At 39.2% G+C, this 10,608-nt stretch overlaps 1 long non-coding RNA gene across 1 annotated transcript in view; it reads right to left on the reverse strand.

Annotated features, from left to right (window-relative positions):
* Window positions 1-6,666, reverse strand: part of LOC132520850 (uncharacterized) — a 42,717-nt gene extending 36,051 nt beyond the window's left edge. The window contains exon 1 of the long non-coding RNA XR_009540625.1: window positions 3,314-6,666. This is a non-coding gene — a long non-coding RNA (uncharacterized LOC132520850). The remainder of the gene's footprint in view (window positions 1-3,313) is intronic.
* Between the last annotated feature and the right edge of the window lie 3,942 nt (window positions 6,667-10,608).

Here is a 10,608-nt window from a genome sequence, read left to right on the forward strand (position 1 = left end):
TAAACGATGCTTCAGCAAGCAGAAAGTCTTGCTAAAGAGTGGGAATTTGCTATATAAAAAGAGGGTGACAAACATTAGAAGACTAAATAATCAAGATAACAAAATACTGTTACTGGGAAATTCTGAGCAAGAGTTTACCGGCTCAAACTTTTTTTGTTTTAAAAACAACAAAAAAATATAAGGCCCAGAGGTCACACATTAGTGTATTTGTGGAGGGAAATTATGAAACTAGATGAAGGCAAGATTTCTCAGCTTTCGGTCTGGGGCACTTTGCATCACACTGGTGGTTTCCAACTGGCAGCATCAGCATCATGTGAGAACTTGTTAGAAATGCTACCTCTTAGTCACCGCCCCAGACCAATGAATCGGAAACTCCAGGGGTGATGCCCAGTAAGCTGTGTTGTAACAAGTTCTCCAGGTGGTTCTGATGCACATTAAAGTTTGAGAACCACTGCACCGCCATGTGGCTCTGTCACAGAAGGCTGGAGAGGCTGATTTGGACAAAGACTGTACCTATGCAGTCAGAAACCCAAGCACCAAGCTGGAACATTCGTGGGAGGAATGAGGCCTCACTCTGACAGGGGAGATGGACTTTTGGGTTAAATAGTAAAAGAAGTAGAAGGTTAACAGTAGAAGGGAAATTCCAAATTCAGGATCTAAGTAAGAACTCCAATTCTCTAAGAAATACGGGGTCTTTTACGGCCTAAGCCTTACTTCCACCTTAACTCCTTCAGTAAAAGTTTCAACTGTGTGGATTTGGGAACTGTAAGGGTGTATTTCTAATTTTATAATGAAAACCAGTAGAAGAAGAAAAAGTGACTTTTCAAAATTGACCTATTTTGCTTCCTGTGTTAAACATAATTATTTTGAAAATGAAAAACCTCTCTAAATTTAGTTTATGTAACATATGGAAGATTAAGGGGAAGGGAGGAAAAAAAACCTCAGAGATGAGGCAAGGTTGAGTTTGCCTATTTTACATTATTACTGTAAAATTCCTTCGCCTTGAAAAACACTCAAGTTTCTTTTCCATGTGACTCACTAGCAAACTTCTGTTCCTTAGATGTGGATCCTGTATTGTGTGGATAGGGATATCAAATAACCAAAATATGAAAAAAAAATCACAGCTTATATTTAGTGTAAGAATAAGGAACTAAACAAGTAGAAAATCCCCCTTCATGATTGAGAAACTCATGTTAAGCTTAGCAATATTAGTAGCATTAAAATACTTAAAAAAATACTTTTATGTTATGTCCTCAGCATATCCATGAATAATGAAAGCTACAACCAACACTGCTGCCATTAGTTAAATGTGGCTCACACAAAGATCTTATAAACTGCTTCTAAAAGCTACACTACGTTTCACTCATTTCCTTTTATCCCCCTCTATCCTTTTTAAAGACGTGGACTCATTTTTCTGGATAATACCTTTTAAACTCTTTATCAAATATGTACTCAGTAACTATCAACTACTGTAGGAAAATGCAACTCAGTACCTGACACCATAATATACAAGATAATTATCAGGGTCATACACTCAATTTGTCAGATAGTTCTGTATTTACCACCCATAACTGAAGCCATTTCCATAGCAGAGATTGTAGGTACAAAGAGAGTAAGAATTTTGTTAGGAGATAACTGTGAAATAAAATGAAGACCTTGTAGTAAAAAGTTTGTTACTATTTAAGAATGTTTCTTCTGGTCTTTGTGTCTTTCCTTTGCAAAGTATACTTTATTTTTAGATGTGCAGATATAATTAGAACCCAGTGTTTTATGTTTCCAAAATTGTGGAAAAGAATGCTACTTATGTACTTAAGTATTTAGGGCTAACACAATGATATGGTGCTCAAATCTCTACAAAGCTTGCCTGAACAGAAAACTATGATGCTTCAGGCATATAACAGGGTGGTGCCGGTGTGTTTGCTGAGATAGTTCTCAAGACTGTTTTTCTTTCAACACAAGCAGTCTTTCAAGTGTACTAACAAACTCCACATTCATAAAAGTGTCCATGAAAAGTAGAGAATATCATGAAGTGTACTGAATCTAACCTGCACTGATATAGAAAAGATACTGACTTGTTATTTTCTACTCTGAAGTGTAAAGTTAGCAAGAGATTGAGAAAAGGAGCTGTTTGTTTAATAAAATAGTTACCATCTTGAGAACTGATCCAGCTCTCATGGATAAAAAGTTTAATTGTGTGAACAAAGTAAAATATTGAAAATATCTAATTCTCTACTGCACAGCAGTGACCACTATACAGCTTAATCTCTCTCCTCCAGTGAATACTCAGTATGACAGGCCAGGTTTCTGGTTTCTGAGGCAGCTACTCAATGACTAGCAATTTAAATTCATTCCTACAACTGAATTCATAACAACTTCCCTACCAGAACCCTAGAATCAAGTTATATTGTTATGATCAGACAGTGTTAAAGAAAATAAAATGCATTTTTAATAATTCCTCTTCCATCACAACTTTTTTTCAAGTCTCTGATACAAAGTTACTTCCAAATACACTTTATGAGAACAATCAGACTATTTTCCTCATGGTCAGCAAACTCCTTCATTTATACTATTCTGTTATTCCTCTTTCTTATACTTGTCCTTCCTCTTCCTCAGTATTGCTGTAGGCACTCTGAAAAATTTTCAAATACCTAATTAATGATTCTAAAGATCTTTGTCTTATTTCTATTACCTTGAGGAAAAATGGAAAAGAAAGGGGAGTCCATATTTGGGGTGAACCTATTGCGTCAAATACAAAGATGTGGAATTCTTACAAATAGTCCTTGTGATTGCTATAATCATAAGAGGTAGCTGTTATTGTACCCATTTTGCAGAGGAGGAAATTGAGGCCCAGAGAGACTTAGCAATAGCTATGGGGTAAAATGGTGTTTGAACCTAGTTGTGTGTAACTCCATAGCTCATGCTCTTTGTAACCTAAGTAAAATATTGCCCCTGGAATTTTTACTAATGTTAATTATACCTTTATATAAAAATACTTTTATTTAATGACTACTATTTTCAAAGCATTATCGTATACATCATCCCATTTCAAGGCAGCTGGTAGAATGGGGTGCTTGTTGTGGGGTGTTGTGAGGAATAGCAATAATGTATATAAAGTATAATATCCAATGTAAGACAAGTGCTCAGTAGCTATTATTATTATTATTACTGATCCTCCCAGCAAGCTTAGCAGTTAAGTAGTACAACTGTCATCATGCCCCCCGACAGACTTTTCCTACAAAGATTAATCCCGTTCACGTTATACTCCACAAGCAAGAATTACTTTAAAATTTTTATTTTTAAGGCATTTACTTACAGGAATCTTAAAACCCCATATTCAACTTCAGTTTGTTGGCAATGCAGGCAGGCAGGCAGGGAGTAGAAGGGAAGCAGGTGTGAGACGGGCTTACAATCTTTCCCAGCCGAGTCAGAACTGGAAATTTTGTCTTCCTTCTCCAAAATGAGACTCCTTTCCACTGCACCAAAGTGATACAGGAGGATTTTCTTTCTCCTAAGTGTCACCATCCTCTTCTCACAAAGGATAATGTAATGGCGAGCCCATCCTTCAGTTCCTTGCCTGCACAGGGAGGGTGTGCCCCCTGATGTCGGTGCAGACCACACTAGTTTACCGTGTGAGAGCCGTTATCATGATGCAGAGGATGGTTCCGGTTTGACTTTTGTGGCTGCATTCCTGCTCTCCGGATAGTAGGCAGAGAAGTGCAAGAAAAGTACTTGGTATCAGTGACTCACAGCAAGACAGGAAATGTCAAGCGGGTCCACCCTTCCTTCCTGCCCTCCCGACCAGCTGAGTTGCAGAACCACAGGCCACAAGGAGCCTAGAATCTTGGGGAGCAGGGCTAGAGCCACAGACAGAGTCTGGGCCACTACGGTGGGCTCGCCAAATGGATTAAAACGTCAGGACCCGGCTGCCAGGAAAACATGCTCTATTCATCCTAGAGAGCACTGTTTCTGTTGAGATTTCTCTTTTCACTTTTATGCAGTATCTGCCTGGTATATTCTGGCCCTCGCACTGTTCTTAAACAGTGGGCTTGACACAGTTAATTGAGTGGTCCTCATTTATACTCTGTTTAAAAAACACGCAAGAAATGATATCAATCATCATTATCAAGCAACGCCTTCACAATGCAAAACGGCAGTGTCTCTCCAGCAAAATGTAAACACATCTACAGCAGTGTTTTGAACCTAGTGTAAAATTGCTTCAATAAAGTTACATTATGTTTCTCTTCATGAGAGCAGCAAATGATTATCATGATGATAAAGGCTAACAATTATTACATTAAGAACTGCCCTAAGCACTTTATATATTTTAAGTCACTTAAGTCTTACAAATACTCTTTGAGATAAGCATTATTATTGTTCCCATTTTACAAATGAGGAAGTTATCAAAATGAATGAAAGCCTTTTCACTGTCTCCCCAAAGTGTTTTGAAACCTCACAAATAATAAACAAAGCTCAAGCAAAAACAAAAAAAATCATAAATGAAGCTGCTGCTTACAGTGATTTGAAGAGTCAAATGAATAAGTGACACAAAATGATTATACAGATGTTTCTCACAACTGGCCAAGTTCAGTAGTACATTTCCAATTCAAGTTAAAACTCTGAAATAAGTCATTACAGCAGACCAAATTTGTCAGTATCTTTCGTCAAGGCCACTTCCCTCTCTTCCTGCTGTCAGAAAGTGGCAGAAGTCGGCATTCCTGTGTGTTATTATATATAACCTTTCAGTTCTCACCTCCTTTTATTTTCCTGCTCTCTCCAAGCTCAGCTCATACCCTGTGTTCTGACCGTGCCTGAATACTTTTGGCGCGCTTGGTCCTTGTTATGTGTCTTTTTTTTTTTTAATAAATGTATTTATTTTTGGCTGTGTTGGGTCTTCGTTGCTGCACATGGGCTTTCTCTAGTTGCGGCGAGCAGGGGCTACTCTTCGTTGCAGTGCGCAGGCTTCCCATTGCAGTGGCTTCTCTTGTTGCAGAGCACAGCCTCTAGGCGCGCGGGCTTCAGTAGTTGTGGCTCATGGGCTGTAGAGCACAGGCTCAGTAGCTGTGGCGCACAGGCTCAGTTGCTTCATGACATGTGGGATCTTCCCGGATCAGGGCTCGAACCTGTGTCCCCTGCATTGGCAGGAGGATTCTTAAACACTGCACCACCAGGGAAGTCCCTTGTTATGTGTCTTTGAATAAGGTGCTCTTTTCTCTTTTCTCCCCCTCTGTTCCACCCAGGGAGTGCTTGTAGCATTCAGAATTCTATTCATCTGTTCATACACTCAAAGAGTATTTACTGAACACTTATTATGAGGCAGAAACGGGGAGATGGGAGAGGGAAGAAGGTCACTGTTCTGATGAAACTTTCATTTTACTGCAGAAAGAGAGACAAAGTTATGAAAGAAAAAAAAGAAAGCATGGATGAGGGAGGGAAGGAAGGAAAGAAGTAAGGGAGCAAGGGAAGGGCAGTGGGAGGAAGGAAAGAAGAAGGCAGGAGGGGAGTTGCTAACTCATTATGGTTAGGGTTAGGCAGGCCATATGACATTCAGTGACACTGGATGTCAGGAATCCAGTCACTTAAGCTGAACTCTGAATGACAAGAAGGAGCCAGTTGTGCAGAGCCAGGAACCATTCATTCAAAGGCGCTAAGCTAGAGAGCAAGCCTGGTTCCCAAGAACTGAAAGAAGCCAGCGTGACTGAGGTGCTGCCAGAGGGCAAGGCAGCCACCAGACCCCACTGGCTTTGTAAGGCCTGTAAGAAGTTTAAATTGAAAATTTAAAGCAGAGGACTGATAGAATCTAATATAGTTTAATAAACCTCTCTGGCTGTTGAGTGCACATTGGGTTTTAGGGGGTCAGGTATAGAAGCAGGAAGACAAATTAGGATACAGGTGCAGGAGGGGCCAAGGCGATGCTTTCTTCTCTGTGCTCACAACGTTTTGCCAGGACTCAATGTTAAGGTTACACGTTCTTTACAAACTGATATATGATTTTTCCTCTTCTACTAGATAATCAGATCCTTGAAAGCAGGAATGAATCATCATTCCACAATAAACATTCCCTACATAAATAAATTAATAGAAGAATGAATGAATAAAATAAGGTCCCTGCCCTCAGAAAGCTTAAAGTCTCTGAAACAAACATCCATTCAAGTAACCAGACTGCAGAGTAGGTTATTTACATTGTGGAAGAGAAAGAAAGCATTATATGTGAGGGCAGAGGAGGGAGAAAGAGGATTATCCAACTGAGAGTGTGATACTGAATCAAAACATCAGGGTCTGCCGTTCTTTAACACAGTGGGATGTTAAAACAAGGTGGCAGGAGTTTGCCAGAGAACAAGTTGAGTCGGCTTCCCCTTCTGATGTTTCACAGTTTTAGATAAGGGCTGTATTTAGACTGAGTTCTGGGTCAACATGCAACTCAATGACTCTGTTGAGAAATGATTTATCTCTGCTGGACTATTAAATAAAAAGTAAACAAGAGTGTCAGATTACTTTTGGATTGTTCAAATTACAGCAAAACCCTGACATTTAGGTGAAGTGTTCATGCTTTAAATGTTTCTTCTTGGGAATTATAAAACGATCAACTATGAGGAAGTATTCTCTTCCTCCTTTTCTGTAGTTCACTCTCCCCAGGGGCTCCCCTGTCTCTACCCAAGATTTCACAGCCCTCCAGTTGCACAAATATAGGCCTTTTTCTCTCGCTCCCTTTCCCTTTCTGTTTCACTCCCCCTTCCCCAACCTACCTCTACTACCTATCCATCTAGCTATCTATCATCAGTTAGGTTTTTGTCCCATAACAAAACAACACAAAATCTGACTTAAAACAACCATCTATAATGTATCACAATCCTGTGCGTGATCTGGCTAGCTCTTCTGGATTAGGCCAGCTCATTTGGGGCTGAATGCTCTAAAACGGCCTCCCTCTCATGTCTGGGGTTACAGCCAGGACACCTGGGATGCTTAAGGCCTTTCTTCATGTGGTCTCTCATCCTCAAGGATGTCTGTCCACATGGTGACAGAAAGGTCCCTAGCAGCAGGAGAAGGAAAACCCTACTGGAAGCACTTTTCAAGCCCTTGCACCACATTTTCTAATGTCCCATCAGCCAAAGAAAGTTAGCTGTCCAAGCCCAGGTTCAAAGGATAGAGAAATAAACTCAATTTTTTGATGGGAGTCATGGCAAAAATTCCACTGCAAAGGGATACAGGGATATAAGTAACTTGTGTGAACCATCACACTATCATTTTGGAGAAATCCCATAAATTTAATTCACACGAAGGTGATTAAGGACCCCTAACAAGGTGGTTTGCTTCATAACTTGGCAAAATATCTCACCTCCAGGGAACCAATGTCTAGAGTCAGAATTGCAGGCACAGTGGTAGATGAGAAAGAGCTTTTCTTCTGCAAAGGCCTCTTCTGCAGCCCTTCCAGTCCTGATCTACAGGCAGCCACCTATCTGAACACAGATTCCACACCCGCTCCTTCCACCCCTTAGAGAGTTACATCACAGTGTGCTTGACAAGCATGATTTGACATATGGAAGGGCGTACATCAATCACTTGACTCTACCAAACACCTGGTACATAACTGCTCAATAAATACTGAATTAGTTAATTCATGTGTGCATGAGTGTATGTGTATGTGTGAGCCTAAGAGTGTTGTATCAAGAGAGAAGGAGGAAGGGTGAGCATGCAAAAATACCAGCTCCATTCCAAATACTCCCCTAGGGAGTTAAGAGACAGCACGGCAGAGTAGAACTGACATGGGCTTGAAAGCCAGCTGAACATATTGCCTGTGTAACCTGGAACAAAATTCTTAACCTCTCTAAACCTAGTGCCCTAATCTATAAAATGGGCATAATAATACCTTTGCTACAAGGTCATTATAAAAATTAAACAGAATGATATACATGGAATACCTAGACCAACACGTGACACATTAGACACATTTAGTAATTAGCAGGGAGCAGAAGCCAAGCCTAGCTTCCCACACAAATTCCATTCTTCACTTCCTCCTTCCTCCAGTCCCAGTGCCACCTTCCCTTGGTGGTCTGCCTCCTTCCACCTACCAGCCCTTGACCAGCCCAATCAGAGAAATGAGCATGGCAGGAAGTGGAGAAATTCACCTGTATCTTTAGGTTCTATCAGCAAGATGTCATTCCAGCTGTGTCACCGGAAGGTAATTAAAGCAATGGGAAAGAGTGACCACAGTTAGTCTTACCTCTAAAAGTAAGGGCTCTGGCTACTCACTGTCTGCCATTTTGGCTCTCAGAAACTCACAGCAGAAGCAACTACCCAGACCCAGATTTGATCAGCAGCATTTGTGCATTTGGCATTCAGGAGGTATGGACAGATTTCAGTTAAATGTTGGAGACAGACACATGAATTTCCTTCTCTGCCTTCCCACCTCACATTCCACTGAAATACCTGTTTAAAAATATATATAAAGGAAATAAATTCATAATAAATCCCCATATCAGGGAATGAAAGATTTCTATATATTTGTCCACGATATGCAGAGGATGGGATCATAGACTGTCTGGATTCAAATGTCAGCTCCGTGAGTCATAAGCTGTATGACTTTGAGCAACTGTTTGCTTATTTAAAATGTGAAAAATCATAGGACCTATGGCACTGGGTTGTTGTGTAGGTTGACCAAGTTACATGAAGCACTAGGATACTTCCTGGAACACAGCTCAATAAAAGTTAGATTTCACTGTTATAAACAGAAGCCAAAGAATTTACAACTAAGAAATTACACAGAAGAAAGCTGGAAGCTCAAAGCTTGGAACTGGCAAGAATTCCAGGGGAACATGAATGAAAAATCAAGGGTATTAGTTTAATGTGTACAGAAAAACTACAAGAGTCCATCTTCCCCCTGCTCTCTACTCCCACATCTACATGTAGGGGTGATGTGTCCCCTAATTAAACTAAAACCAAAGAAGTATTCTCTAAAGAAATTGAATAACTTGTCTGTGAAGGGCTAAGGCTCCTGTTCTAGGCGCCTGGTACATAAGGAGTAGCCTCTCTATTTTTAATAACTAAATGAATGATTTAACTTTAAAGGGATCACAAAATGATACATGGAAAAAAAAAATCCACACCTCGGCAACTTTTCTGAAACTTCACTATGTCAAAGATAAGAGCCTAAACATTTCTGAGAAGAAACAAGTTATCTATAAAGAAATGAGAATCAGACTGGTGTTAATCTCCTCCCCAACAAAACTGGTCACTAGAAGATAACAGAAAATGCTTTAAAAGTTCTGAGAGGGAATTCCTTTGAAACTAGAATTATATACCTATCTAAATTATTTTTCAAGTCCAAAAGACATTTTTAGACGTTCAAGAGCTGAGAAAATTTTATCTCCCATGCATACTTTCTGGAAAAAAAAATATTGGGGGATGTATTAGAGCAAAAAGAAAAAATAATCCAGCAAAAATAAGGTCATGGAAGCCAAGAAAAAGGTGAACATGACAGCCATGAAAAAAGAAATCTATGAAAAATAATTAGATAAAAGTGGTTCAGCAGGCTTAGAAAATCAACAGTCCAAAGAGCAACAGGAAATCAGAAAGCTCTGAGGAGTAAGTCCTCACGTTGGAAGATTCCTGTAGGAAATATTATTAATAAACTGAATGATCTTTGACAAGATGAAAGCATACTACAATTCTGTCCACAAGAAAAGTATTTAATTAGAATTTCCAAACAACAAACATGATATATAAAGAAATCATGGCCTAAATATTAAAAAAAACTATAATGCTGTGTGATATTTAATACATTGAAAGAGAAGAATCAATTTGACCTTGACACTTGGAATATTCTTCTTCAACTAGCATAGGTTAATTAACACAAGGCTATATTTCCTCCTTTATGGGTCTAATCATACTACTTTGTACCTTAAGTAATAATACTCGCATTATATAATAGTAAAAAAGCTTTTTATTAAAAAATTATTTTTCACTCAGCCTATTGGCAAAGTGTAGAGTAATCAACCATTTAGAACAACCCAAGTGATAGAAACATTGACAGTGTAAAAAGTTGGGACATGTAAATAGAGTAGAGATGGAAGAAAGCATAGGGGGCATTTAATCTCCTCATTTTATGTGATTATGAATACAAATTTCTGAAGTTGACAGACCAAGAAAGAAATATTAATATTATTTACAGATATAAAGGTCACCTCTCAGGATCTGTTTTGTTTCCTGAAAAATTGGATTGATGATGTACACTCTCTATCTCACAGCAGCTTTGCCACGAATATCAAAACAAAGGTATGGGAGTACTGGGGGAAATAAAAGTGTTTTTATCATCAAAGTGTGTAGCTTCTACAGAAGTTTGGCCATTTGCTTATGCATCCTAACTGCAAATCATCAAAACATACTTAATATGTCCAGTTACTTTCATCAGCTTTCTGCTCTGTGCAGTTCTCATAGTTTCCATCCCATGTAGAATCATAGGCCTTTAAAGTTGAAAAGACTTGAGCTCACCTTCCCCTTTTCATAGGTGAGGAAACTGAGGCCATACAAAATTAACTGACTTGATAAAGTCAATGGCAATGAAATGACAAATTAGTCCTAAAACTAAGTGTCCTGAGTCCTAGGGTAATGTTT

The sequence above is a fragment of the Lagenorhynchus albirostris genome, chromosome 5 (genome assembly GCF_949774975.1).
Source record: "Lagenorhynchus albirostris chromosome 5, mLagAlb1.1, whole genome shotgun sequence".
Classification (NCBI taxonomy): domain Eukaryota; kingdom Metazoa; phylum Chordata; class Mammalia; order Artiodactyla; family Delphinidae; genus Lagenorhynchus; species Lagenorhynchus albirostris.